Below are 25,887 nucleotides of genomic sequence, written 5' to 3' on the forward strand. Positions count from 1 at the left end.
GTGAATATGAGTTAGAATGTGATGCAATGAAATTCTGTAGTGATAGTAACTAGCAGTGAATATGTCAGCACGAGTGTCTATATTTGCAAATTTATTATTATAGTAGTTACATGTCCTTTGCATAAATTCATTTTGATTGGAATTTGTATTGCATCTATCAATGTAGAAAAGGGTATTTCTTCTGCTATATGGAATTGGCGCATGGAAATTTATTTTGTTCAGCAACTCCGGGCAGTCAACTTTAGAGTTAATAATTTTATACAAGAGCATCTGATCAGCGACAATCCTCCTGTTGAGTAGTTTCGTGATTCGAAAATGTTTCTCGATTTCGTCGTAAGAGTTGTATATGTTGAATGATTTAAAATTGAGGAATTTGAGAAATCGTTCATGAACTCTTTCTAACCTGTTAACATAAACAATATAATAAACATAAACTATATATTTTTATGTAAAATTAATCTGACTAAATGCATTTATTTCAAAGATATTCACAAAAATTACTTTTATTCTGTTTTGATTTTTTGTTTCACAGATTTGTTAGATTCTTCTTCTCTTAAATCTGTAGTAATGTGAACCCGGCATTTTCCGTGGAGGTTATTCACTAAAAACTGTTGGCTGAAATGTTAGAAGTTGCAGATTTCTCTTTTTAGCAACAGTCCTCAACGATCGTGAAATGCTGCTTGAATGTCAACATAATGATTTTGAAGTCCTTATAAAAAGCATGTCTTACTACTTACCAAAATGTCATTATTAATGCATTGCACCTTAATCATAATTTGATATTTTCACCTACATACGTTCCGTAATTATAACGTTAAGTGGGTTTTTTTGATAGGTTGACGACCCAGAGAGAACAGTTATCTTGGTTTGGGTGAGAGTAGTCGCAAGATTCATTCAAACTGCAGACTATTCGAGAGAAATCTTTCTCGTCCAATATCTAAAGTACCTACGCCAGAAGTCGTATAAAGATGAATAAGATCTTTGAAATTTTAAAATTTTAAATAATTAGAGGTTTATAATTTCTCATGATCTCATTATTTATACGTAATCTCTAAATAGTATAAAATATAGTCGCTATCCGCGTCTGTCTGTTTGTGCGCTTAGGTCTTCTAAGCTACGCAAGTGGTTGTGATTCGATTTTCACCATCATTTAGACAATTTCTTCCGAATGCATGCATATTATATTTACAGAAAGAGGAAAGACGAGCAACGCCAGGTAAACGTCAGCAATTAATTCATTAAATAGTATTAAACAAAGTTGCTATCTGCGTCTATCTGTTTTGGCGCTTAGTTCTTTTTAACTACGCAATACATGCATATTGTATTTATAAAAGTACAGAAAAGTCTAGCAAAGACTCGCGTAGAAAATATTCAGTCGCATTTGGGATTAAAACCCGGGACCTTTTCTTCTACGCGGGAAAGTCCTCTGACCACTGAGCTAATTCGACCAGTCATTTTGAACTGTATCATACTTCGACTGAGAAGTACCAACATTATCGTCATTTTCTTAAAGAATATTCTTCGGCTTCTATTATTATGCATGATTGCAAAATTCTACCTGAATTAAATTGCAATCTAGATAGTGTATTGAATAAAATAATATATATAATTTTTTTTGATGTGTGACATCTATTGAATTTTTTTAACAAGTCTTGTATAAATTTTTAATATTTGCACAGCAATATCCTCAAGTTGTAATTTCTAATCGTTGAAGACAATATTACAGACTTTGAAACGAAAAAGGTGAAACAGAAAAGACAGAGAAAGTTTTTTTATATGCGTTTTGCTTACCAGGTACTAATAAATGTTTTTTTATTATTATTATTTCTTGCTAGAGCAATCCGAATGAGTTACAAAACTCATTGTCGGACAAGAGGAACTTACAATACGTAGGCGGGAGTTAATAGGTATAGTTTTACATTTAAATTTTGATTTCAAAATTATAAGTTTCACGTACGAAGCAGTACAAAAATAGATACATAATCGAAATTGTAAGTTTCACATACAAAACAGTACAAAAATAGAAAAAGGGAGGTTAAGTAAAACAAACAAGAAGAAACCAAAAAAGGAAACAGTGTGAAGTGATTAAACATTAGCACAAAGCCAAGGTAGGAATTTACAAGAAGGTACTTACCCACTAATCAAATCAGAACATCAATAACTGACCTTCCAAACACGAAGAAATGAATGTACCTTTTTTAATAATAATTTCATCAAAAAGGCAAAGGTGAATTCTAAATCAAGTTCATATGTAACGTCGTTGTATGAGAAAGCTTATTTTTTATTATTGTCCAGTAAAAAGCTGGTAATCTTTCATCTTTAATAATTGTTGAAATTCTTCTTGGCTTCTGCAAAATATTCATCATATTTCTTACGCGCAAGGCTTAGGTAGTTTTTACTTTCGTTTTATTATTACCCTTGAAACAGTGAACTTACTAACCATTAATAACCGTTTTGACTTTAGGCATTTCGACATATTGAAATTAGCGGATGAATGATCGACCGACTTGCCAGACTTAATTAATTATTATTTCTGGTCCAAATACTCTTACGGAAAAAATTTACTTATATAAAATACTGTTGATTTATTAAAATTCTGGTCAAATTTTATGTTTTTATGTTAAAAACGGGACTGCAGGCCTTTGACTGAATGAATGAATGAATTGACAGAGTTCCTAGTAAAGTATCAATTAAAAACGAATGTTTTATGAGGACGGCGGAACACATGTTCATATAAATACTGATACTGTCGCAATTATTAATTAACATAATTCCAATTATGTCCAATTTTCTAATTATGTTCAGTGCGCTCGAACCATATCTAGATTTCCCTGACAAACTATAAACAGTGTTTGCTTTTGTTTTAAATCTCATGTGACCTACCAGGTAAGTATGATACTGTATATTATCTGGCTGTATAAAATATAAATAAATAATAATAATAACATAAAATATGTACATTCTAGCATCACTTTCATCAATCAAATGCATTGTACATATAGCTTTGTAATCGACCAACCAGTGGATGCAATCTGTTAGCCATAATAAATAATAGTTTGACTAATCTACAGTTATTAATAAGATAAATATTCGTAGAAATGTATCATAATATACTTGTATATCGAGAGCTAATAGTTCTACCACGGATACCATTAGGTTTATACTACGTAGTTTATTTGAAAGATAATATTACGAGTATTATTATGGTAGGGAATAGAACGGAGAGATATTGCCTTATAAAATAGGTTTATCCCAGAATTCTACATAAAAAATAGGACATGTTATAATTATTCTATCATTGAAAGTTGAATCATCAGCGTGAGAATACTAACATTGTAAAGTAAATGGTAAATTTACTTACCTGCTTATTCAGCAATAAAGTAAAAATGATTGATTTTATGCCATATCTGCCCTCATTTACTAAGCACGAAAATACCAACGGACAGTTCGATGAATATTTAAACACGCTAATGATATAAATTGTACTGATAACTAAACATTGTTGCGTTTACCTTATTTTTATGTAAATACCACGCAAGAGTCCCAACTACTCGCAACAGCCTGGAGCCAGTGAGACTATGAACACAGAGAAAAATGAGTACGGCTTTTACATCAAGATACTGTTATAAATGTGACTATAAGACAGTTTCCTAATAAAATATTAGTAATTCAGAATACATCCGAACACGTGTTCACGCAGGTGTTCTTGTCCGAATAAATGTAATTGACGAGATGCGAAAATATTATTATTTTGAAGAATACGTGTTCCGGCTTTCTCATAACATATCCGTGCTTTACTGATAGTTTGTTATTAAATTTATCAAATAAATTCGTTATAGTCCCGTTATAAACTGTAAATTTATATCAATTTTTAATAAATTAAAAATATTTCATATCAGTAAGTTTTCTCCATGCAATTGGTGTATGTTGTGAGGCTGAAGAAAGGAAGGAGGGGAAGGAGATGGAAGCAGAGGAAAGTGAGGAAGTACCTGGCTATTCAGATCTGATGATTCAGGTCCGGGCAGATGTTTTCCAGCCAAAGACCAAACAAACTTTACATTTCGACAACAGCCACCTATCGGGTCCAAAACGATCCTATATTTCAAGCTGGAATAACCATACACGTTCACAAAATGTCATTGAATTCGGTTAGGCGGTTTAGGAGATTAGCATGTACGAACACAGTGACACTTGCTTTTATATATTGAGATTGTAAATGAAGTAACACAATTCATTCAAATCAAGCAGGGATTTAAACTCGCGCTCTCCGGATTGGTAGTCGAGAGCCTTGCCTCTCAACCACGGAGACCGTCAAAATGATATCTAAAAAAAATTAAAAACCCCCCAATTAATACTAAAGAAAAACTCCGCTCGGAAGGTTTTGCCCCTTCAATAATCATACAAACAGATTATTCTCTGTGTAATAATTCAATTAAAAGCCCTCTAGTACGAACATAACCATAGATGCATGTAACCTATTTATAAAGTTACCTCGTGTTCTTTCTCTTTTGTTCATGATAAATATGATATGAACTTTCAATCGAAGTAATGTTCTCATGTAAGTGTTTATGTCTACAAATTGCATAAAATATCTATTACAGTGTGGAAATCTCGTACAAAGACATGTCAAAACAATTTGAGCATTCAATTGTACTTCATAACTTTCTCCTTTTCAGAGTTACAAAATCGGGCCCATGTCTCCGAAGCCATAAAGTCTATTTTCATGTGTGGCCAATCAAAAACAGAAATACTTCCGACGCGTTTTGCGGCAGTGTTTGTCGAACTTAGACCCTTTTCTAATAATCGAAAGTTCATACACAGATAAAGCATTAACACCTTTAATCGGTTATTGTCCTTTGTGTTTTATTGTCGAACATCCACTAGAAAATTATTAATATGACCATTTATTTATCAAATCATATATAGACAGTATGTAGGTAGATAATATAGATAATGTTTAAAAAACATTTTAGTTCCTAAATTGTGTAACCTTTTATTTTATTGGTCACGTTTCAATAAGTAGGGACCTATGAAAAAATACAGATAACATAAGAATTCATAACCTAAAACGAATAGCTTTTGGATTAGATGAATGGCAACATTTATTCAGGTGTTAAGGTTGTACTTGCTTACCAGTGATTTAACCAATGATTCCTGTCATTATTTGGAGTAAAAAATGATAAAGATTTTTTTCATCTCTGCTGACATTTGTGATGTTTTTTTTTTTCAATTTAATGCATAGAAAATAAGTGTGTATTTGGCACTAGTGTCAACGTGGGGGATTAGACAAATTAAAAAAAATCACCGGAGACCAAAATTCTATTTCCATTTTTACTTCAAATAATGTCAGGAATCACTGGTTAAGTAAATCCAAGTACGTTCCTTAACACTTAATACTTATTATACACATTTTAAATAAAGTCATTCATTAATGTTATCGAACGTAAATGATTTCATTAATAAAAATCATGAATCCATACTCGTTCATGATATTAAAACTACAATGCCGCATTACGAAGTGAAACTTTCGTTTTCAATACTTATTATTATTATAAATTCAAAGCGATTGCATCATATTCTTTACTGATTTTTTTATCCTTCTGGGAATGTACGAAAATAAGCTTCTTATACACTTATACGCACATAACAGTTTTTATTCGTTTTTTTCTGCTGGTTTTATCCAAATTTTATCGTATTTTTATCACCTTAACCGTATGCAAATTGGCATATGAAGTAACGAAGAAATATATTATATTATGTTTCAACAAATTTAAAACCCATGGCTTTTTTCATTTGAAGTTAAGTTATATGTTTTTTTTAAATTGTGTGTCACGCCGGACATGTCCCATTTACTTAAAAATAATTCCAATTGCCTACTCAGGACTTTTTTTTAACAAGGCCTTAAATTTAAATGGATGTTAATGTGAAAACCGTTACTGGCCTCGATCCTTTTAAAGATGCCTATCCTGATTTCAGGTCAACAAACCGAGGAGTAAACATAACCTAATTACCTACAATTTGAAACTGTTGCTATTGCCGACCTCGTAGTATGTAGTACATATGTAGTAAGCACTATTAGAACCTTCCTTACCTCTAAATTGAACCTCTTCGTAATGTACATATTTAGTTTTTTTCTCCAAGTTTGTTTACCCCGGAATCTTTAACTCTTTCAACTGACAGACTAATATTACAATAGCCAGATACTTCCAACTTTTCACTTCACTTTCCACTTTCTTCAGCCTCACAACATTCCACAAAATGGAAATGCCGTAGTACCTACAACTATCTTGTTCTGGGCGGTTCTTATTCATGAACAATAGTATCACATGAAATAAATATCTTTTAATGTCACAAGATAATAAAGTTCCGCTCTAAACAAGAGATTATAATATATACAGGGTGTATCGGCACGTACCCGACAAACTTTAACCAGCTATTCCTTAGTACATTTGGAGTAAAAAAATTTATGGGCACTTTGCTGTCCGGTAGCATTTTTTTTCAATTAAAAACAAAAAAAAATCAAAATTTCTACACTACATCCCTGTCATTGGCATTGCTTTTCGTGTTCAACAGCTGTTATAAGCAAGTATGTCGAAAAGCGTCTTCGCTCTTTCGCACACACTAAATAATAATAGTTAAAAATGAGACGAATGGTGCCGCGCCATTTCGTTGTGATTGTAAAAGCGCGCCAATATAGGTACACAAGTACATTATTCAACAGAATTGGAATAAAATATTGCCAGATGGGTTTTCAAACTTTGACAAAGGATACAACAGTGGTGACATGTGGTGAAAATATGAATAGTAATTTTTTTATTAAAAAAAACGTTACCGGACAGCAAAGTGCACATAAGATTTTTTACTCCAAATATGCTAAGGAATAGCTGGTTAAAGTTTGTCGGGTACGTGCCGATACACCCTGTATAGATACATAATAATATAATATATTTTAGGGAAATCGTTAACAAAAAAACTGATTCCCCTAGTTTCACTTGAAAATCTCACATATTATCCTACTATACTCTATTTATCCTCAATAATATTTTATTTTCTTCGTTCCAAATACAATAATTTATAAAGATTTTAATTTTTGTAATTTTTTTACTTTGTAACCTATTTATATTATTTTTTCGCAAATGTGCACTCCTCTTCCATCCACAAGCAAATGCTTTTAATGGAAGTGTAGTATAAATTAAAACAGTATGTCTTGTAAACATTGTATATTTATTGTAAAAACAATATTAAACAAATAAATAAATAAAAATAAACATTTACTATTATTATCATGAAAACAATATTGTTAATTATATTTAATAAATCTGGAAAATATGTGGAAAACTGTGTGTTAAAGCAGTTAAAGCTCTTGAACGACGCCCTTTGGAAAAGGAACTATTTTTTATTTGCGAGTTAAATATCATATTATTATTATATTCGATTGTCAAAAATAAGATAAAATATCATAAGTATGCTCCAAATTCTTCAATTCACAACTCTATCGATCTTTTTGTGAACAGCTTTTAGTAGAAACAAAGCTGCGTAGTATTTAAAAAAGATTTTTTTTATCAATTATTATTGTAATTTTTATTTGTTTTTTTTTAATTGTTTTAAATAATTATATTGAACCTTATTAAAGTTGTGTCTATTTTATTTTAATTATATGATATCTTTTCTTAACATGACATTTTTACCATGGCACCAGAATAAGCTCCATAAAATAATGTTAAGACGAGATATCATATTTAAATAATATGATATCTTGTTTTAACGTGATATCTTCAATTACCACCAGAATAAGCTCAATAAAATAATGTTATATCGAGTCTTATTTAAATAATATGATATCTTCTTTTAATATGATATCTTCAGTTACCACCAGAATAATCTCAATAAAATAAAAATAAATACTCAATTTTTTTTAGTAAATATGATTTCAAAAAATATGTTTATTTTATTTCTATATGTTGTCTTATGAGATGTAATGTCACAAAGTTAATTATATAACATTTTGTTGTAAGTCACTACAGTATTCGAAATCTTCTATAGTATAACTTTTAGCTGTAAGTCATTTAGTAAGCCACTATAGTAATGAGTCTTAATTGTAAGTCACTAACTATTAATCTTAGTTATAAGCCACTAGTAAATCTAATATAGGGAATTGGTTAAATTGTAAAGCGCCCTTGTGGTGATTTTCTTACGAAAACGGCTCTATAGAAGTGATCCAATCATAATTATAAAAGTAGGAAATCTGTAATTGGTTTTATTTTGGCTATACACTTCACATGCACAAAATTATTAAATATAAATTATTAATTTCCGGTAAATAGCTGTGATTCTAGGTAATCATCAATCATTACATGGAGTCATTACAGTTAAATTAGTTAGTTTAGGACGCGCAATATTAATATCCTTTCTATACGGGTTGTCGCTTTACGAAGTTCCTGTCAACAATGCATCATGCATATTTATTACACATTAACTTGTTCAATAATATCGAAAGACTGAAAAGTTGTGACTGTGACGGTGCATTGAAATCCAAAATACCGATAAATGGTTTTCTGGAAATCTGGACATGAATTGAATACAAAATAACGTAGTCTCCGTAGACGTTGGCTCACGGAGCACTAGAGCATGCGGAAGCCATTGAACACGTAGTTTCAACCAATAGCCATTACGTTTTAACATAATCACATTCAATTCAATTTATCACAACAATAAAGCATGTAACTCAGTGATAGGTATTCTTATAATACATCTTCTTACACAATAACGCAGGTACTTAGAAAACGTTGCTTTCGGATAAGTTAGTAGTTTTTATTTTTTCATTTTGTAGAACACCGTTATTTTTTTTTCTATTACAATAGGTCCGGTCCGTATTGACAAAGTTGACAAATTTTTATCGATGTGCGATATACGCACATGTCCATACTATTTTCAAATTTCCAAATATAACTACCGATTTATATTAAAATCGTAATATCTGTAAGATAAATGCTAAAATTTCAAATATATGTTATTATTGGAGGAAAAACTACAGTTATTTAGCGAAATGAGAATAAAATTTTATTACACTTACATTACATTACATGATTTTTCTGAAATCAGATTTTCCTCTTATTTTGAAAGTCATGTTTGCAAAATTTAATCAATAATAAGAAAAATCTGCTTAAACGGCAAGGGTCGGGAAAATGAGGTGAGGTGGTTTATCAAAATCTCTTATCGGCAGTGACCTCTCTCCTTCTTTGAAGGTCAAGTGAGCAAAATTTCATCAATCTTGGAATGAAACTGTAGTTTATGTTAAAAAAACTAACCCACACCAGGACTCTGCTTTACATAAATATAATAGAATATATTGTTTATTTTATTAATATTAAATAAGTGAACAAAGTTTAACTTAGCCAAAAATTACCTATTCCGCGTGGGTTTTCTTTGTATTCGTTTTGTATTTATATTTCGCTGTTCCGCCAAATGTCAAATCAACGAATATGTTACAAAAAACTTTGTTTTGATTTTTAAGCAGGTAGATATTACAAAATCAACATAAATCTCTTTAAAAAAGTTGTCTTCTGTGGAATAATAAATAAGTTCTGGTTGTTTTGTGTTTGAAAGTTGAATTAACGTGGCTTCGATGACCTAGCCGTTTTGTTGTACCTAATTTATGTTCAGCTACTATAATATATTATATAATTTACAAGAAAGGAGAAACAAATAAAATATTAGTTTTGCGAATCTAAATAATTTCCCACATTGCAACTTTTTCACACTTACATATTTTTAAAACTTGATTTATTTTCGATTAATTATACTAAACATAGTTTCACACAAAACTTTCTCTTCTCCTCGTGAATTACACATAATTAAGTTGCATTAATATTTGGGTAGAATATACATTTTTATTAACGTGCATGTATATTATGAATTTAGATATTATTTTTTTGCATATGTTAATAAATACAGTATCTCACCTTCAAAAAAGCATGATTTTTTTCCCCTCTGATTATTCAATGACGCTTTATCCCCCGGCAGTTGGCCCCTGGACATTTATTCCCCTGAAAGTTGATCCCCTAGATAGTTGACCACCTGTACAATTGATCCCTCTGCTAGTTGATCCCTCTGCCAGTTTATCACATGATCCCCAAATGGATTATTTCTGCTGTTCTTCATCATGGATTAAAGTAAGTATGCATAGAATACAAACGGCCGTATAGCAATATTCTATATACTTACCCGCAAGCGTTTTGACTGGAAAACCTGCTTGCTATACAATATTTGTAGATGTGAATAGATATGGTGTATTTTCCCAAAGCCGACTGCATATATAAGTATGTTGTATTTTGTTATTCGTTGGTATATCTTCACTGCTTACTCACTAATAAGGAAGTACAGAAAATATAATCAATTTGAGGATCAATTGTATGGTGGTTTAACTGTCCGGGGTATCAACTGTCTGTGAGAACAACTGTCGAGGTAATAACTGTCACCCTATTTATTGTAGTCATTGTAACTTGAAACCTTAAATCCTTTCTTTTTTCAATATTCAACGTTCTGCTTGGTCTCTGAACTGTTTTGTCATAGAACCCATCGTTAGATAGAGTTAAGAGTAAGAAATGTGAACATAGAATATTTTATGATCTGTTTCGTGACAAAACAGATCATTGAAGAAAAATGAACGAAGGTGAAGATAAAAGAAACACCTAACCTAAAGTAACTTAACATATCTTTTTACCATGTCGTATTTTGCCATTTTTCTATTTCATCCGGTTACCCTAAAAATGACTTCCCCCCTTTCAAAATAGCATATCACTTTTCATCATGTTTTCCTATTAAATTATCACTTTATTTAATAATGTATAATTCGCCTTTTTTCAAGGCTTTTGAGATGTGGTCCTATAGAAGACTCTTAGGAATTTCCTGGAGAGACCATGTTACAAATGAGGAGGTTCTCCAAAGAATCGAAGGAGGAAGGCACCTGCTCAGGACCTTGTCCGAAAGGCGTGCAAGATGGATCGGCCATTTTATACGACAAGAAGGCCTCTTGCATGTCATAATAGAGGGTATGACCGAGGGGACCAACTCTAGGGGACGCCCACGCCGAGAGTACCTGGAGGACCTGCTGGTGGACGTGCGCTGCTCATCATATGCAGAAGTCAAAAGAGCCGCACAAGACAGGGAAGAATGGAAGAGGAGAGTAGATAAAATTGCTGCAAACCAATCCCAGGATTGAAACCAGAGAGAGAGAATTCGCCTTCCCTTTCTCCACACGTCCGACTACCAATATCATCCTTGCACCGTGAAAGTTAAATATGCATATATAAAAATAAAATTTTACGAAAATGGCAACCAACATACTAATAAAAATACATTAAAAAGAAAAACAAAGCATTTCGCATCGCCTGTAGTAACTAAATAATTAAATCTTGGTCAACTTTCAATATAATAACCTCTAATTGCCATGTATTAAATACAGCTTCTGTCTGTCAAAGTAAACATAGTTATTAGATTGAGCCAAGCATATTGACGATGATAACTCAGTCACGAGTCACGACATTGGCGTTAACAACATCTCATTGCATTTACTTGTTTGACGAAAAAGTTTACGACTTCGTATCTATATTGTTCCATTGTAAGTAGAAAACTTCGCTTCTCGGAGAAAGTGATTATCATTATAACTAACGTACGTCGTCTTCAGATTTTTGTTTACCCGAAACATTGCTTACATAACTACTATTTGAATAGGGATTACAAAATATTGTTTATCTTCTTTTTTTAAGGCCCCGTAGTATGTGTTCAAAAATAGTTTAAAAGGGAGATATGTAAATAAGAATGTTAAATGGAGCGCGCTTATATTAAAAAAATGATGAAAATATTTAATAAAACACGACTCCTTTCAAATAGAGCAAAAATCTCTCGACAAATGCTTTGGTTGCATTTAAAGATACACTGTGAATTTGTTCATGCCTATAACATATTAAATAACGGAACAAAACATATTTTAATAATTTTTGGAGCTTACTTTGCGATTTTTTTTCTATCGAGGAAATTTCATCGTGCCATCACTCCTGGACACACTGACTCCCATATTCCTACCTACCTTCATACCTTTTTCCTTCCCAGGCTCTGAGGTTGTCTTCTTCTGTAGTTAAGCCTGCTTTTCATAACTCGATTTTCAATTAATTCGTAATAAGAATGATGCTTGTTACAGACCACGCTATAAGCGCGCGATATTCTCGTAGCGTGGCTTATTTCAGCATATTATCGCTCGCCGTACACTACGAATGAGAAAATAGTGCGTATCATAGACATATGAATATTAGTAGACCTGCCCTAAGTGATTAAAAGCGTATTATCCCCACTCCCCATACCGGTTCCATTGAGCCGGCTGGGCTCGCGTACGGCCTCAAGTGATATTTGAAAACGTGACGTCATCATTCTTGTGCGAACTATGGTCGAGGCATCATCGGTTCATTTTACGAAATAACACGGCAAAATGTTTACTTGTACTATGAAAACTGGTAAAAATAGATGCGAAAAAAGAGAATAAACCCAATTGTCGTATTACATTCCATATATAAGCATTATTTTATTTTATTTTAAGCATATTCACATCGTATAATATGAATCAGTTGTTACTATCACATCGAGAAACGTCTGGACGCGAAACACAAAGCTGGTTGGTTGCTGGGAAGTAAATTATGAACATTTATAAAAGTGTCTTAACTAAATACTCTGAAACTAACTACGACTCTGAATATAGAAGCTGCCTTACTTTGCCGAATTTGGACTTCGCAAATTTCTTCATAACGTGGCGAGTAATTTGCGCTCCCATGTAAAAATGTCTATTCATTCAAAGCAGATTTTACTTTTAAGAAGTAAATGGTGATATTATAATGCGAGATGCCTATTTACTGTCAGATTGATTTATTGACGAATCACAGTCATCTTCACTCCCTTCGTTCTTCAACAGTTGATTTTACCCCTCGCCTTTATCTTCTCGTCTATTAATTCCTATGTCTGTGGTGCGTATAGTGTCTCGCCAACATGAACAGATTGACTTACCATCACACGACGTATAATATATTCTAGTTTAGTATACATGCATTATTTATACGTCGACACAATACAACTTCACATGTTTAATGCGAATTACGCATGATTGTATGACGTAATTTCGAATGATACGTATTATTATCATACACTCTAACCAAACTACTGTTTATTTATTGTTGTTGTTCGTTGGAGGTTGAAATATTTTTGTATGAAATAAACGTTAAAACAACAACATAAAAAATTGATCAAAAATCAAGGTCATTTTTTAAAAGATTTCTAGTTGTTCTTGTTTCTAGAGTAACAGGTAACAGAACAGAAAATGTACGACCAAATTAAATAAACATTTAAGTTCACTTCTTCACAAGACTCTAATAACGTTGGCTCACTCGACTCTCCCATTTTAATAAATTCCGGCAAATAAACTACTATTTATTTTTAGATCGATCCCAACGAATCTAAGTTATTTATATTTAAAATTAATAAAAACACCATCTTCCCAATAAAATATTTTACGTTAAACTGATATAAATTTTATTAAACATTTTTCACTAATAAAATTAGTGATACGCTACAGATTTAATTTTTCTAGGGATGAATTACTAACTTCACGAGGGGTTAATTTAGAAATATATGAGATTTTAGTAATACTTTTTTTAAGAATTAATTAAAATATACCCTGCAGAAATATCAATATTCTAGGCCTGCTAAAGCAAATTCGACCGTAGGTCCGTCCAATTCATATCCGCACAATTGTGCGCCTCGCTGTCCAAGAAATTCTTAGCATTTTTTCACTAAAGGAATTCATTTATTAAATAAAATAATTTAAAAATGCAGATAAAACCACACAAACGTACCAACTGCCCAGAGCCAGTTTGGCGATGGAATCCCCAATTTGGGGATGTTGTAAGGATGAAGGGAGTGAAAATGGCAGGAGATAGTATTTCAACCGATATGTGCTCTAAAATTATGATTCGGTCTTAAAAAAATATACAATCAAAGAATTTCACCAATAGAATTAATAACATACCTGCGAACCGATATCAGAGTTACGTTTTATTGATCCTTAATATCTGTTTTTAAATTATATTTAAGTACCTTCTAATAATTAATAAAAAAATACTTATAGCTTCTTAAGTATTATTCAACAAATAAATACATTTTCTAAAGTGCATACGTTGTCTAAGTCTATTCTGAGGAAACTTAAAGCATTGAAATTTTTCATGTACAAAAACTTTGTTCCATAAAAACAAACATACTCTTTTACTTGTGTTAACTCTATTAAATCTAAGATATTTTATTTCTGTGTTCAATACAAAACAAAAAGAGACAACAGTTTATGGTACAGCCAACTTCGTGCTGGATAAAAAGGGAAATACGTATAATTATAAAAATATAATTGAATCTGAAAAAAATCTTATTTTGATCAACACAAATTAACTTTTTTCTAACTGTTTATTTTTGATCGAACTGGTTTCATCAAGCTACAAACAACCTTTGTCTGAAATATTCAATTTTGATTAAAACATATATTTTTAATTACCACATCAGTATTAAAAATTCTCTGGCTTATGTACCAGTCTTGTCAAACATAAACAAGTTGAAGAAATTAAATAAAAAATATATATATAAAAATTGAAAAAATTTTTAACATAAAAAATCTATTTTAAGATAAATTTGAAAACATAAAAAAAAAATATATATATATATATATATATATATAGGTATATATATATATATCAATTTATTTTGGTTTCACTGAGGATCGTACCATCCTCCCCAGGGACTGGAGTCAACCGCGCCAACAATCTCACCAAATGACAATCGGGTAGGACCGACATTTATTTCGTGAATTAATTGCTGTAATGTCATCCAATTTCAGAGAAATGCGTTTATAATATCCACGTCAGTGAACGTGATTGCGACCAATAGTTGATAGAATGCATTTTCATCGATAACGAGTATATCTGCCGAGTTTCAGCTCGACCGGATGTCGGGAAGTGCGTTAATGACCACTTCTAAGATTTCCATGCATTCTTTCCCAACACCAATAGTGAAATTAATGTAGATATTTTTAAAAAAAGTTTTTTTGTCTATTATGATATTCCGACGTATTTCCACTACGATTAATTTAACAGTTACAAAGGTAAATATACAGGGTGTATCGGCACTAACCCGACAAACTTTAACCAGCTATTCCTCAGCACATTTGGAGTAAAAAATGTTATGGGCACTTTGCTGTCCGGTAACATTTTTTTTTCAATTAAAAACAAAAAAAATAAAAATGTCCACACTCCATTACTGTCATTGGCATTGCTTTTCGTGTTCAACAGCTGTTATAAGCAAGTATGTCGAAAAGCGTCTTCGCTCTTTCGCACACACTAAATAATAATAGTTAAAAATGAGACGAATGGTGCCGTGCCATTTCGTTGTGATTGTAAAAGCGCGCCAATATAGGTACACACGTACATTATTCAACGGAATTCGAATAAAATATTGCCAGATAGGTTTTCAAACTTTGACAAAGGATAAAACAGTGGTGACATGTGGTGAAAATATGGATAGTTAATTTTTTATTAAAAAAAACGTTACCGGACAGCAAAGTGCACATAAGATTTTTTACTCCAAGTATGCTAAGGAATAGCTGGTTAAAGTTTGTCGGGTGCGTGCCGATACACTCTGTATTATTCTGCAAATCCATTTAAGAATCTAGGTTACTTATTTTAATACACCACGACGTACTGCATAGCTAATTTAAATCTTAAAAGCCCTTTATCTTCTGCAATTTATTGAATGCTGATTTAATTTATACTTAACAATAGTATATTACAGTAGTTAGCCTTCTCACAACTTGTAAATTTATTCTGGAATAAATAATCGCGTAACAAGGTGTTTTACTTGAAAATCATCCGAGCATGGGTCAATTATTCTCGTCGGTTAGCTGCGACAAGAATGGAATTATTTCATAAGATTAATCAATAAAATTTAATTTAATACACGATATTTTCTAAAAAAACTATACAATTTTAAGATTAGTTCACAAACTATTTATTGAAACGAGGAAATGTTTTGAAGTAACCGGTTTAATATTAATTTGTCAGTACTTAGGTAGGTACTTACAATACGGGCACATGTTATTATTTTCAAAAACTACTCACAGATAATAATGTCTGTATTTAAACATCTCGTTATTATCTCAAAATAGTATAAAACAAAGTTGCTATCTGCGTCTGTCTATTTGTGCGCTAAGTTCTTCTAAACTATGCAACGGATCTTAATAGGGTTTTCACTGTCATTTAGCTATTTTTTTATGTATATATGACATTCATATTATATAGGGTTTTCCAATAAGAGGTGTTATTTTGATATTCAATCGTAAAAGATCAATGGTTTCGTTGCTTGTGTGGCACGTAGCGCCGTCTTGTTGAAATTAAACGTTGTCCAGATCAATACATCCAATTCCGGTCATAAAAAATCATTAACCATCTCTCGATAGCGCAATCCATTCACTTTAACTGTTGCTCCAGCCTCATTTTCGAAAAAGTAAGGTCCAATGACTGCGCCGGACCATAAACCGCACCAAACAGGCACACGTTGAGGATAGAGAGGCTTTTCAATAATAACTCTTGGGTTTTCCGAGCCCCAGATGCGACATTTTTGCTTGTTGACGAAGTCACCGAGGTGGAAATTGGCCTCATCACTCAAGATGATTTGCATTTGATTCACTTTTTTTAATCATTTTAATTTTAATCATTTCAATGAGTTGTTGAAGCGTGTATCGTTCCATTTGTATTAATGGCGTAGTTTCTACTTGTCAAATGTTAAAAAATGACAGCTTCAAAAGTAACATCTACCTAAATAGCGGGCTATTCAAAATAACACCTCTTATTTGAAAACCCTGTATTATACTCTCAGGCTAATTTGTTCGCTTTTGGGTACAGTTAATATAGGTTTCAGAGAAATCATCGTGTCTCCTTTATTATCATGGTGATAAATATGATCTAAACGTCGTTAGAAAGAGAAAACACCACGCTTTATATTCAAATCTAAAATCTACTGAAGTATTATAAACCAAAGTTTCCGACCGCAATTTGAGAAAAAATTAGGAAACTTTGTGAATTTGTCTAATAAAATACGTGTGTTTTATTTCGTAATAATAACATTATTAGTAATTTCAACAGCTTCAAAAGTAACATCTACCGAAATAGCAGGCTATTCAAAATAACATCTCTTATTGGAAAACCCTGTATTTATAGAAAGTTGAAAAAAGTCGATGTTTCGTAATAAAGTCGTAAAAAAATGTTTACGTCGCCTTACATTGCTAACGTTAATCTTATCTACTAATCTTAAAAAGTCCTACAGAAAACTCCACTTTGGTACATGTCTATCCCATAAGGATAACTCCCAGTAACGCCGGGTGAACGTCAACTAGTATTTAAATAAGGTTCTTTGTTTACACAATCTTTTAATCAATAATAATCTATATGTTTCAATGCCAATGGCTTGTTCGTCAGGATAGTAAATGAATAATTTTCACTATCCTAACGAAGAAGCCATTGGCTTTGAAACATGTAGATTATTATTGATAAAAAAGTGGTGTCAACAAAGTATTTAATTTATATGCATATAATCAAAATGACGCATATAATCAAAATGACGCCACAAATTAATTTTACGACTATTGAGGAATTGAAAAAAATATCTAGTTATATTTATGAAATTAATGTTATTAATTTATGTTTTATTTGTTACGTTTGAAAATATTGTAAATATGAAAATTTAATTTGGGATTAATAAAATAAGCCTTTAAATTATATCCAGATTTTTGTATTCCAGCCAAATAGTTGTATTGAATGAAAACGATATAGCATTATTTTATTCATGTTGTTTTGTAATATTAATTTTGGTGCCGTTCAACGGGACACCGGCAAACATAGAACCTTAATCCCTGAGTTGTTCAGGTAGAGTCCAGCTTGTAATGACACAGGAGCTTTGTAAGATTAGTAGGAAGATATTTAATAAAATAACTTATTACTTTTCCCGAGTACTGTCGGATGAGGAATGATATCTTCAACTAGTCCCTTCTCTATTTATTGGACAAAATTGTAAATTTTCCATATTAGTTTAATAGGAGTAATTATTTTAATATTAGTGATCACCCTTATATCCTGACAAGAATGCATGAGATGGCAAATAGAACAAAAGATATTATTTTTAAATGTCGAATATTTATTAAAATTAATTGCATTAGTCTCAGCTTGAGGAAAATAGATATAGATTGATAATTTGATATTATATAATAGTATCATTTAAACAGTATTTAAATGAGAGCTTAGCAATTATGTCTATCGCAGGTTGCTAAATAAGATTCAATTCAATGTACCTGCGCGTTCAACACGCTCTTCTGTCCTGTTCAGGGCGGATCAACCCAAAACGAACTCTAAGCAGAATTATTGCCTGAACAGACTATGCCATAATTACTATAGCGTATTATCCAAGGTGGATATTTTCAGTTGCGAACTTACCAAATACAAGAGGTCCATAATAGAATATTTCTCTGGTAGTTTGTGATGTTTTAATGTTATGTCTATTGTTTATATTTCTATTCTGATTTGATTTATATCTACAACCTCTCTCCATGGCTACAGATGTATCGATAAATGTTATGTTTTGTATATTTTTCGTTTTATATAATTTTTTGTTTCGTATAAATTTTTGAATTCATATTCTGTCTCAATAGAGGTAAAGTTACAAGGAGGAAATCCATAATTGATTTTATTTTGACTATATAATACTTATATACAAAATTAAATAAATGTAAACTGGCGATTTGCCGAAAATTAATAAATAAATAAATAAATATACGCAGTTACTATTAGCCCTCAATTATCTGTTAATATTTATTTAATGTGCTGCATTATTGAAAATAAACAGTAAGCTATACCAGCAAGTAGCAGATAATATTTAAATGTTTTAGCCATCATCAAAGCTATTTACCACCCAAGTTAAAAAAAGTTGTTATTTTTTAATATTTAATATTAAGTCATATTTATTAAAGTACATTCGTAGGACTCCATTACATTACTTAATGGTTAGGTTCAACACGTATAACGCATTGATGACACAAACTGTTTTACATTTATTATTATTTTAATGCGTTTCGGCATTTTAAACGTTCGGATTATACTAATTTTATAAATTTATTCACATATAAATAGTCTCGTAATATTTGTTAGACAATGGTGTTAAACAGTAAGTTTATTTTATAAGCCGAACATAGAAAGGATTATACACGTAACTAAATCAGAATACAATTAATCAATTGAAATGGCCTCACAATCTCCACTGCCAGTCGACAACCGTGCTACATGCAGCACGGAAATGAAAACATTGAAAATCCAAAATTTACTGAGATTTGAATTCTGAGTGGAAATCTGATGAATTAATAAATTGCAAAATAACACAAATTAATCAAATAAAATTTATTTGCGCACGCCGGGATTTGAACCCGCGACCTTCGACTTGCTAGTCGAGAGTCTTACCCCACTACCACGGAGGCCGTCAAGTATTAAAATGGCATGAAGACACCTTCTGCCCACGCTATTTAGATCTAGGCATTGTACGAGATTAAAGATACGCACTAGATATACAACAATGATACGTTAAAACACTACCTACTAAGCAACATTTTTGACAAAAAAAAAACAAATTTCAACATACACAAAATAATAACCGACCAGTTAGACAAGCGTACAAAGAAAACATAAAAACTCCGACAATAAATTCAAGCTTTGGACAAAGACACTACCAATACCATGCTATAAAAGCATTCAACAGTGTAACACTTGAAATTAAAATTGAGGAAAATAAATTCACACACAAAATTGCAAAATGGATTAAAAAACAAAAAAGACAATATTACCAAAATTTCATATCATAAAATAAAAAAAAAACTCCACGTAACACACAAAACCAATATAAAACACACAAGATTTTATTTTAAATATATTATTTTCTCTTTAAATGTATTATTTTGTCTTTAAATCTATTATGTAGATTATATTTTTATACTATAAAATGAAGGCCTCAGCACAGCTAAGTCACCCAGTGAGGCCAACATTACTGGATAGCTTTGAAATGAAAAAAATATTGTACCAAAATAATTTTAAAAAAATAAAGAAATTTCTTTAAAGTATAATTTCTTAAAAAAATATTTTTTTCTATTATTGCCCTTTTTTACTCATTTAAAGTACGCTCTAGCGTGTTTAAATCGCACTTTATGGAACGCGCGTTTTTTAAAGTTACCATGGCAACATCAACAAATCAACAAAATGTGAAGTCAATGTCAACATTTAACTATAAATCTGACAGGAATATTTTAAACGTCAAATAAAACATTACAAATGTTTCAAAAATTTTATTCAAATGCTTTGTACTGTTCCGACATTTTCTGAAGGTAAGCAAGCACAACTCGTTCATCTACATCTACTACGTTTTGCTCCTCCATCCATGTTATGAACCTTTCATATTCTTTTTTATAAACGTCTTTGGATTTTTCAGGTATTAACCGCGATTCTGCTTTGGTATTTAAATTATGAATGTTAGAACTCATTTTACAACACACAATAACTAGTAAAAACTGTGATGTCAACTATTAATCTTATGTGACAGATTGCAAATTAATGTTTGTGTTTTTCATTTCCATGACAACAAGATATTGTGATGTCACATCACGATTTCATTGATAGTTCTTATTTCCAAATTTTTAATAATAATATCAATATTTATGTTTTCAAAGTGTACCAATAAAAAAAAATAGCGTAAAGTATTCGTGGATAACTGGTCTTTAAAACACTTGCTTTATTTCGAGCACTCGGCTACGCCGTCGTGCTCGAAAAATCGTGCGTGTTTTAAAGACCTGTTTATCCACTTATACTTTAATATACTATTATTAAATATCGAATATTTATTAAAATTAATTGCATTTGTCTCAGCTTGAGACAACTAGATATATTTAAAATATATATTTCTTCAAATTATAATTTGTTGATGTATTACGACATATATATCATGTGACCGTTACTCAGCATCTTCTAAAGTAAATGCCTTTCTATCGTTGCACAACTATGCCATTATTATTGTGCGCGCGTATTTTTATGCGTCAGATACTTATAAATTTCATAAGAAGTAAGCTTTCTTTGTACGGTAATGTTTGTTTGTTTGTCTCACAGTTTACTTGACCTGACTGGCATATAATAATATAGTCAACGGCGCTTACTTAATAAATAAAATCATTGATGAAATGTAATAGAAGGAATAATTATTAGTAATAAATAAATGGGTTAAATGACTGCGTATAAAAAATATAAAATGAAACAACATTCGTTTTTCTACATATTTTAGAATTTTCTTTTTACATATTTTACTTTGACGGTCTATGTGGTCATGGTAAGGGTCTCAACTCGCAAGGAGGTTGCAGGTTCGAATCCTAAGCTTAAGCCTTAAGCCTAACAATATACCCCAATTGGGGATGACATAGTCTCACTAGCACCAGACGGTTGGGAGCAGTTGAGACTGTTGTGCGATTTCGCATATTTTTTTTTTTTTTAAATAATATATTCCCTTGGAAAGCCAGGGGTAAAATGCTAATCGCCACTATTTTCGTAATAAATTATTTGTTTTTTGTAAAATTATGTACCTATAGTAAATTGTTATCTCTTTCCAGATATATTTACATAAGTAGTATATAATTTACTGTAGGTAGTTTTCTCAGAAAATATACGTAGAAAAAAGATTTTTTTTTCTAAATATAAGAGGCTGCTTTGAATGAGTGTCCCGGCCTTGTTATCTAGAAGGTTTTGCATAAACCGAATGATGTCAGACCCTGCGCAGAAAAGTTCCACAATAAACAGTGCTGCAGACCGTTTCCTAACATTAGCAAATTTTACTTTTCTGCGCAGGTTTTTACAGCTGTCGGTTTATGTCGATTCCTTACTGACCCATGAGGGAGCCACCTTAGCTGTGCTTCTTACTACTAGTATAATTTAACTGTCTAAAGCTTACACGAAAATATATACGCCGAAAACATACTTACATAAAATATTGGTAATTTATTAAGAATATCTTCAAACTATTCGTAATCCAGTTAAAAACGTGATTGCATGCCTTTAAAGAATGAATTGATATTTTTTTTTTTTTTATAGTGAATACCTCACAAGAGTCCCAACTGCTCCCGTCTGGAGCCAGTAAGACTATGGCATCCCCAATTGGGGGATGTTGTGAGGCTGAAGGTAAGTGGGGAAGGGAAATAGGAAGGTGGGGAAGTACCTGGCTATTCAGATCTAGTCACTAAATACGGCTAAAGCCATTTGGAGCAACGTTTCAATTCTGAATGGTGGTCTTACACCAGGGCGATACTGGTAGTATCTTCCACTCTGGAACGTGCCGCAAATATACTATATTACTATATATTATTTTAATGAATTAATTGTGAAATAACACAAATTAATCAAATAAAATTTATTTGCGCACGCCGGGTTCGAACCCGCGACCTTCGGAATGGCAGTCCAATGCGTTACCACTGGACTATGCCGGCCGTCAAGTGTATGTTATCATGACAAATATAAGTGCATGAACACGTTTCACGCTATCTTGGGAACGGATTAGAAGTTTAACAAACGGCCTGCAATCCCGTTTTTAACCGGATTTAAATACATCAGTAGTAAACATTTTTTTCCATGTGCGCAGAATAGTTCCACAATGACTGGCGCTGCAAACCGTCACCTTACATTAGTGAACTTTGCTTTTCTGCGCAGGGTCTTACAGCACTCGGTTTATGTTGATTCCTTACCGGCCCATGAGGGAGCCGCCTCGGCTAAGCTTCTTACTGCGAGTGTTATTGTGCCGCCTAAAGCTTCCACGAAAACGAACAAATCAATTGTTTTTTGTAATAATATGTTATCAAAATAACAAAGTCGTTAATTTATTCGTAAGATTTTGATAACTATTTCTAAAAACTTTATTTTTTATTGCTGTTTGGACCAGCTTAATAAAATTTATTAATATAAATTTCCCAGGCATGTTCAGTTAACGCAGCATTTAAATTACCATTATATCTAGAAATAGTGTCCGATTCCAAATTCAAATTTAAATCTGGAATCGGACATTATTTCTTGATTAAATTACCATTATATCAAGAAATAATGTCCGATTCCAGATTCAAATTCAAATTTAAATGTTCAGCAAATCACACCTTATTTTTAATTAAACGAATAATTCTTTATACTTATCCAACAGAACAAGTATATCTAGTTAGGAACACGAGATAAGCCTTAAATGAAGAAGCCAATTTATTGTTAGAACTAAGTGCTACCTTTTAATTACGCAAGGAATACAGTATGTAAATACGCACACTTGTGTAATGAAGGCAAAGCTATTTTTTATAATTCAATTGTTTCGTGCATTTGTATCTTCAATCTGAATTTACAGGGTGTCCGGGATAAAGTGCACAAACTTAGGGAGGTTATTCTATATGATAGTAAAAGTACTTAAAAAATGTTCACAATTTAAATGTTTTAAAGTAGTTTTCAGAGACAAAAATTGTTTGTTTTGAAAAATAACATATATTTGTATGGGGAAAAAACAATTAATTAAGGTTAAACGCAACGCTCGTTGTATTATACGTGTTCACAGATGGGGTTAATTAATTAATTTTGTTTAAATACGCTTTTGCAAGGTATTGCTTTACAGTATTAAGACAAATTATTTGTTTGCGCCCTCATATACGCAATATGAATATGAATAAATAGTTTTGTCCATATAAAAACTCAATTCTATCGAGAAAGGCAAACAAATACAATATTGGATTGAATCATCGGTAAAATATTGTATTTGTGTGCCTTTCTCGAAAGAATTAAGTCTTTAAACGAACAAAACTATTGATTCATATTCATATTGCGTATATACGGGCGCAAACAAATGATTTGTCTTAATATTGTAAAGCAATACCTTGCAAAAGCGTATTTAAACAAAATGAATTAATTAACGCCATCTGTGAACACGTAGAATACAACGAGCGTTGCGTTTAACCTTAATAATCTTTTTTTACCAATGGCAGTAATGAAATGTTCCCAAATGTCATGACTGCCGATTCAGAAAAAAAAGCGCAGGCTTTGATAGTGAAACACTTGGAACTATTAGAAGAAAAAATTAACACATATTTTCCTAAGTGTGACCTACTTACTACCTATGGACTGAGTAACATTTCTCTCACTTACCGATAAACGAGCAGAAAGAATTCATGGAGCTAAAAACTGATCGGACATTTAAACTGAAATTTTCCGAAACGGAACACGCACATTTTCGGCTGCATATAAAAAATGAGTATCCATTGCTTTTTTCGATCGATTGCGATTCTCTTGCCATTTGCCACGACCTACTTATGCAAATCGGGGTTTTCAATTCTAACTACGATTAAATATAAAAAATCGCCGGAGGACAATCGACAAAGAGATGAGAGCAGCATTATCATCGATTGCTTCAAATTTTGATCGCCTGTACTCAGTTAATCAGGCTCACATTTTTAATTAAATATCTCTTCAAATTATATCGATTTTAATAATAAATATTAAATAAACATTGTTTTTTTCTTAAGTGTTCCTCTAAAAACACAAAAGATTTGCGGAACACTGATGTGGAATCACCTCCTGAAATTTGTGCACTTTACCCCCAGACACCCTGTATTGTATCTACTTCATTCAGATTAATATTTAATTAATTACGAAATACCTATGTTGCAAGATCACTCTAGGCACGCCAGAGCACATCCTCTGGTATCGGGTATCCACATATGTATTAAGCCTTATTTATTATTATTTATTAGTTATCTATTAGTTATTATTATCTTCACGATAAGAAGACTTTAATCGGTGGTGGCTAGTGTAAATAGTAACTCAGTCTATAACCAATTGGTAATGAGGAGAAAAAATATGAAATTATTATTTCAATTATCGTCAATATTTAAAAAATCTTTTGTATGACCCTCTGTTAAATTTGTTAACACTGTGAAATACGCCCTATTACTACCCCTCCCCCTGCTGATTATTTTTTATCAATACACATATTGATGTGTAAAAGGCGTTATGGTATGTTTTGGATTGTAAAAAATGTTTGTCGAAGGACCTTGAATGTTAGTGGAATTACCACTGCACATAAGATAATAATATGTTCTACGGATAAGGAAGGACTCACCATTAGGAAAAGGGCCCTCGTTTTCTTCCTGTCTATCCTCCTCAGGTATCACAGCGTTGGACTGAACACAAAGCGGTTTTGCACGAGACTTATGTGGTCAAATGTATGTAGGTAAAGCAGTTCATAAATTTGTTTCAGCGAGCGGTTTATAGACGAACAGTGCAGGTTATTGTAAGCGACTGATTAAACAATGTGCAGCGAAAAGGTGCGGAAATAAAAGGGAGGTAGGTCAAGGTACAACAATATTATCACAGTACAGTGGTCGCATGTATGTACATATTTGTGCATGAGATGTGTGTAAATTAATGCATACAAAAAAAATATATATATAACCACATATATTTTTTTTAGCTAAAATGGTGCCATAAAATATGTTTGCTTTATTTGATGAAGTGAAGTGTGACTTTCCTTTACCAGTGGCGTGCGATCCAAACTAACGGATTCATATGCCCTTATCAGGCACAAGAGCTCCTCTTTTCTGATAAGGTATACATGACCATATATGAACCTTAATATTATATTTTGCAAAATATGTATGTATTAATGTAACCCATATGATGTATATTAAAATAATAAAAAAAAAAAAAAAAAATATAT

General features: G+C 31.8%; 1 protein-coding gene across 2 annotated transcripts in view; it reads left to right on the top strand.

The window, feature by feature from the left end:
* Nucleotides 1-25,887, top strand: part of LOC149418413 (uncharacterized) — an 81,558-nt gene that overhangs the window by 29,483 nt on the left and 26,188 nt on the right. The gene's annotated exons all lie outside the window — the stretch shown is intronic.

The sequence above is a fragment of the Hesperophylax consimilis genome, chromosome 13 (assembly GCF_061612785.1).
Source record: "Hesperophylax consimilis isolate HC1 chromosome 13, BYU_Hcon_1.0, whole genome shotgun sequence".
Lineage (NCBI taxonomy): Eukaryota > Metazoa > Arthropoda > Insecta > Trichoptera > Limnephilidae > Hesperophylax > Hesperophylax consimilis.